A 6,651-nucleotide genomic window follows, 5' to 3' on the forward strand; every position below is an offset into this window, starting at 1 on the left:
CTGCAGTTGCACCTTAGATGTGACTGTGGAAAACGTGGCGCTCTCTTTAACCCTCACTGGACCTGGCTGGTGAAGGCTTGAACACGGATTCTCTGAAGATCTGTTCAGATCTGGAGCAGCTCTGCAGTTGCCTGCTTCACAGGGAATTGATCTTCAGCAAAGAAAAGCCTAGCCTTTTTCCAGATCTTCAGGCACAGGTCATCAAAACGATCACAGTACGGAAGGCGGAGGCTTTCCTAGTCATCGCTGTATCTGTCAGAGCCATCATGTTAAACTAAGGGGACAATGGCTTGTGTCTCCCAGAGAGTGGCAGAAGAGATGGCAGCTGAGCATCTAGGAAAAAGTCCTTAGTTTAAAAGACTGAATTTCTGAAATAAAGACTAATACATGCCTCTGCTACCATGAAAATCACCCTTTATTAGAAAGCAACACAGACTGAAGTAGCATTCAGTTAAAGCAACGTGATACAAAAGATTTACTCATAACTCCTGGGAGGGAAGAAGTGGGTGTTTCTATAGATGGCAAAATCCTTTATTATACTTTCTTATTACACATTTACTTACGCTTTTTAATATTCTGCATTGTGATTTATTGTATTCTAAATATAAAAAAGGATCTAAATCTATTAAAGTCAGAAAAGGCTTTGGTTATGTTTTGAATGAATACAGGATAAAAGAAAATGTGTAATTTAAAGCCTGGTCTTGCTTTTATCTAAATGACAGTTAGAGTTTCTGGCTGGTATAATGAAATATATCACCATGCTATATCACATATATACATATACGACATAGACCTCAGTAGCAGTGACTTGCTTGCATGACAATGTGGAGCAGACGGAGAAAACTTAGCATGGCTCTACTTAGGTCCAGAAAGAAGATGTGTACACTGAAGAGCAGCAGCCCCAAGCCAGTTCTGCTTTGTTAGGCAACTGAAGGAAACATAGGAAAAATTACAGTCAGAATTACCAGGTTTACAAAAGTTTCCTAAAATATACAGATGTTAGAGGCAGGTCTGACATTAGCCTTCTCAGAAGTTATGAAACAAGTCCAGGCAATGCTTGTTTGTCTCCTAAGACAAAGTCTGTGTCTGTTACCAGAGAAAAGGCAAATTCTGGAGCTTGCCTTGCCTTCCTTTGCCACTCTAATTCTCCCGAGACCATTCACCTCCCAGGCCTTGAGTTTCATTAGAATATTTGTCTGGGACAGCACCCTGTCGAATATTTTGAGAAGCAGAACTGAAAAGAGAAAGGAAACAAAAATATAACTGTGCTATGCACATGGGTGATGTCCACACCTGCTGTGGAACTGGGCTTCACAAGGGATGCAGTCCACTCCCACCGAGAGCTAGCAAAATCCTTCCAGTCACTTTGACAAAGAGTGTCAAACTTCCATCCAAGAAGGACTCTTAAAACTTCATTTTGATTCATTATGATAACTAACACACATCTGTGAAGGATAAAAAAGGCTCAAAATGTAAAATTTGGCTCCACATTTTGACTCTTATTCCTAAAACACATGTTGATCAGGTCCATAGTTTTTTGATTTTTTTGGTTTTTTTTAAAACCTTCAGAATGTTTGCTCTAGCACTTGTATTGATTATATCTAGTCCATAGGAACACTTAATGTCAAAGAGCATTACAGAAAATGTGCTATCTTTCTGAATTTTAGCTAGCTGTTTGATGTATAACATTGGCAGTTCGAAGCTCCTGCTGAATTTTTAAACCATTGGGAAAATACATCAGAGACTTCAGTGGGACTTCTCTGATTTACAGCAGCTGGGAATTTGACCCTGAGTCTTTTAGAACAGGCTAATTGCCAATCAATAAGAAAAACTTTCAGTCAGTATGTGAAAAATAACATTCAACTGCCAGTTCAGTCCCAGGCTTTTCCGGTGGAATTTTTGCGAAGAAAATTGTCCCAACATTTTCAGTGGCTGCCCAGTTACAGGTTCTCCTCACAGCAGCTCCTGTGGCCTCATATGCTTGTGGGGCAGATGGGGAGGGAGCCAGGGAAGTATGTGAAAGTGGAAGAAATGGGAATACAGCCATATGGGACTTATGTGCTGGGATCATTTCTCTCAGCAGATGGATAGGGAAAGGCAAAGGATTGACTATCAACATGGAGCCAAAGGAAGGGACTGTGTCAAACTGATATCCCACACATGTCATCCTAGGAGCTGCTATGCGTCATAACAGGTCTTAGCATAACAGTGTACCTAAAATTAGTACCAGCTCTCTGATGTTAACCAGATTCCTAAATAAGCACAGGAACAAGGGTGGTGCCAGTAAAGGACAATCTGTGTAGGTTGTTGACGTACTGATGCTCAATGTGTGGACCAAATACATAACAAACAGATGCAAAAGTCTAAGACCCAACCTGAACAGGCCCTCAGCACAAGTCTGGCCAACATCTGCTCCCACCGAGGGTCCAGAGCATCACTAAGTATGGGCTCCTACCAGAGGTGCTGATAACCATCTTTTGAGTAACCACCTCAAAAGTATTTATAGCATTTGTTGTAAATGGTTATAGTATTTGCCCAGGACCTGAGGCCAATCTCAGCAGCAAGCTGTAGAATTTAGCTTTCTTCTTGCTTCTGCTGCCTATAGTCCTAACATTTTATCTTGCCAAAATGATAGATTGCATGGTATTCTCAGTAAAGCAGAATGTTCAAGGTCAAACAGAAGACCAAACATATTCTTAGGCCTGGTTTTCTACTTTTCCCCAATGTCTGTGTATATGAGGCTGCTGGTGAGCTGCTGTCATCAGACACCCCAAAAATGGCACAGTAACCCAGTAATATTGTTTATTTAATCTGCTCTTGCTAATAATTTTTTTAGTCATATGGAGGATAGATGGGAAAGACCATTTGCAAGATGGCACACTGGCACCTCCCAATCTTGGATTCCTACCTCCCAGCAGCTTGGCTTGCGCAGCAGGTCTGCTGTTCTTGGCTAGGTCTGGAGCAGCAAGCACACAAATGGCCCAGGTGGAATTATCTGTTTTTAAACCAATTTCTGCATCAGCAGAAATTGGAAGCTGATCTGTATCTCAAAAAGAGCATCAAATCTCTGTCATACCTACTCCCAGACCAAGCTCACATCCCATTTCCCTGAAGTTAAAGCTTTACTCAGACAAATCAGCGCCAGGTGGATGAATTTCCTAGAATGTGCATTCATTAGTTACTGCTGGCGTAGCACACTGAAGGTGGAGAGTGCTACAAGCAAGTAATAATGCTACTAATATGTACTATTATTAAGGCTATTAAAATACCAACTGGCACTGCAGAAAATCTGGTGTCATTACATACATATTAGGGCTTTTAATGAACCAGCAGAGTGACTGCTTTTGTGCAATCTTGGCAGACAGAGTTTTAGAGGAACACATTCACTTTGCAGCTCTGTAGTAGTGCCGGGACTGTACTCTGTGGTGGGACGTGCAGGCAGAGCAGCAAGGGCAGCGGTGAGCATCACCGTGGAGCCAGGCCCCTGGTGCAGTGCTGCAAGCAGGCTGTGCTCTCCGGGGCTGCCTGCACCCTGGCTCACAACACTGCCACCCCCTACATGCATGTGAACTCCTGGGCAAGGAAAGGAATGGCCATGCATGCACCCAAGCTGTTTCCAGATGGACTGTCTGAACTGTGCAAAGCTTTGGAGGAAAGAGGAAGGTGAGGGTGAGATGTGTCCCCTGGGCTCTGAGGCCCCATCTGCTCTGCAGTGGGTTGAGGCATTGGTAGGTGAGTTGCTGGGCTACTTGGTGGTTGCCATCAGATAACTCTTTGGCTGGTGTATTGGCAGCCAGCTTTGCTAACTCCTGCACATTTACCCTTGCTCTTCAGTACCTGGAGGATTTCCTCCAGTGCTGGCTGGCAAAATAGAGCACAGAAGAAATAATAGTTTTCATTTATGAAGGAGAACATTTGGCGGGGGTTAGCTTGTAGGCAGATTTCTCCAAGCATGACCACTTTTTCCAACTGCAGATTTTTTCTGGCATTTCTATTAATGTTCATGGCTACAGATGAGATCAGATAAGTCACATTTAGTCATTGAATCTGACCCTTGCAAGAAACAGCATGTCTCTTTTGTGCATGCTGCAGATCCAATGTATCCCAGACACAGTAAATGTTCTCTGCAGATCAGCTACAAAACTTCTGCCCCAGAAAGCCAACACTTCCCAGAGGTGCTGGACCACTGCTCAAGCCACACTAGGTTTAACCTATGTGTTGTGGGGAAATGATTGAAAATGCATAAAGCCAAATGTCAGTAAGAACTTAATGCTTATTGGTTTTAATCGTTGATGGCTTTTAAGTCACTTGCATCATGATTCCAATAAATATCTGCTCTTTTATAGCATGTCCAGACCGTGAACCTTGAAATGCTTTACAAAGGCCAGAAACAACCATTTGACAGATAGTCAAACTGTAATCCAAAGAAAGTCTTACAGCTGGCTGGTGGCTGAGCCAAGAACGGGACAAGAGCCCCTGGACCGCAAATGAGCATGCTGCTCCCCAAGCCAAGGGATGAACAGCATCCTGCCTTACCACAAACTATTGCAGCTGTACATCCTGCAAAAGAAGATATTCTCAAGCACAGCACAAGGAGGGCCCAATGGACAAATGCTCCTTGCTTTGTCTCAGAAATCTATAATGTTTCCTTTGGGGTCTTTCTCATGCTTTTTTCAGTGCTTGCAGTCAAAAGCGCTGGCAGAGTTCTTGTCATATCAGTGCAGTTATGATAGCATACAGCTGTTTAACTCCTGATCCTATGTGGTCTCAGCAAAAGCAGCTAAGCTGAGGAATGGTACCAGAAATTACTTATGGTCTATCTCTACTGGGCACTTTCATTCATTCATAATAAATAAATAAACAAAATAAAATAATAATCACAGACTTGCATAAAAAGAGCTAAAACATGAACTGCAATCAGCAGGGGTCTTCAGAATTTGCCAAGTGAAGCTCTGAGCAGTTTATCTGTCTTAGCTGGTTTAGCTAAACTACATCACATCCTTTCTTGAATGCTTTTTAACTGGTAAAAGTAGGTTTCATTCAGCTGTTCTCCCTTTACTCCTGGAGTGACTTAAAGCAACTTGAACAAAGGACCTTTACTTTTGAATAAAAGTGCCACATGAGGGTTTTGATATAGTCAGTTCCACTCTAAACACGCACCTTTAGCTAGTTCACAACCATCCCAGCTCTCCCCATCCACCTGCTCCCAGTTCCAGCTGTTGAATAGAAAAGTCCTAAATTACTAACTCCTGAGCCTGTGGAAGCACGCCTCAAAAGATGGTTCTCAGCCTCAAGATCTAGAAAGCAAGGAGGAACTCAGTTGAAAAGCATCTCTAAAATCTCTGTAAGGTGAGCAGCTCTGGTGACCTGCCTCACTGTCGCAGGCTGTTCATGGACCAGCGCTGCTCTTGTAGAGCCTGGTGGGAGCAGAGCCTCCCTGGGCACACACCTTCAGGTGTATGGCACCGCTGGGAGAAGCGCTGTGAAACTCCCGTGTGGTACCAGGTTAACGTTTATTTAGTTCACAGTATTAAAATCTGGGCTATAAACACGTAAGTACTGTGAGAACTCTCCTGTCTACTTGCTGAAAATACCATTGCGTATACAGAATTCTACATAAAGGAACTACAGTCTATTGAAAGGTATTTCTTTATGTTGCCACCAAACCTATGAAATAGAAATCTATTTCTATAGTTAAAGAAATCTTTAACTGTAGTTGATTAGCTTTATTTACATGGTTTGCCTGCTTCTTGAATATGATGCACAACCTGAATTTTATATTAAAATCTTTACATATTTATGTCCTGCCCTTTTTAGGGATAGGTTAATGAGTAACACCCACAATTTTACCGTGTTATCTGAGTGACTTGAGCTCTCTGACCAGATCAATCAAATTCTTTCAATCAAGCTTCAAGGCAAGTATTAATGGGGAAAAATGTAAAATTTACTTTTTAGAAATTTTCTCTCCTTTCAAATAAAATTTGCTGTTTCCTCAAGAGGTGCTTTGAAGAAAACGTGCTCATTAAAATATTAATTGGAAACAGACAGAGTCATGAACAGAGTCACATGCCTATTGAAATCTGCCTAGAGGAATGTGATTACCTAGTTTCTCAAATAGACGTTTTAGCACTGATCAAGTCATTGCACTGAAAAACATGGGAAGATAACCTTTCTAATCTTCTCTTTGCCCAGCAGAAGATTTGATGGTGTAGAAATGAACAAACAGTGAGAGTTATGATTTTTTTCCATATTTTCTCCTGGGAAAGGACCACTTCCAAAATGAGGTAAACCTTTCTGGTGACTGAAAAGAATGACATCACCTTTCCTTGTTCCAGACTTCACTATTTGAGTATACTTTTACACAATGCAATCCAAATCTTTTTCCAGGATGACTCAAGAGACAGGAAAAGAAAAGTGTTTTTTTCCAACTGTGTTTGCTTTTGTAACTCTGTGTCCCATTGCTGCCTTCTGCTTTCTGAACAGTTCCAAAACCCTTCATGTACGGCTGTGCTGTGGGAAGGAGCCTGGGCAACTGATGAAGCAGCACAGCAACAGGGTCAACAAACCAAACTCCTCCATGCGATTAGCCTGGCCACACAGGGAGAGGGAATCAGAAATGCAGCCCATTTAGGCTGGCACAGGTGGGCACCC

This window comes from Falco punctatus (assembly GCF_963210335.1).
Source record: "Falco punctatus genome assembly, chromosome: 6".
Lineage (NCBI taxonomy): Eukaryota > Metazoa > Chordata > Aves > Falconiformes > Falconidae > Falco > Falco punctatus.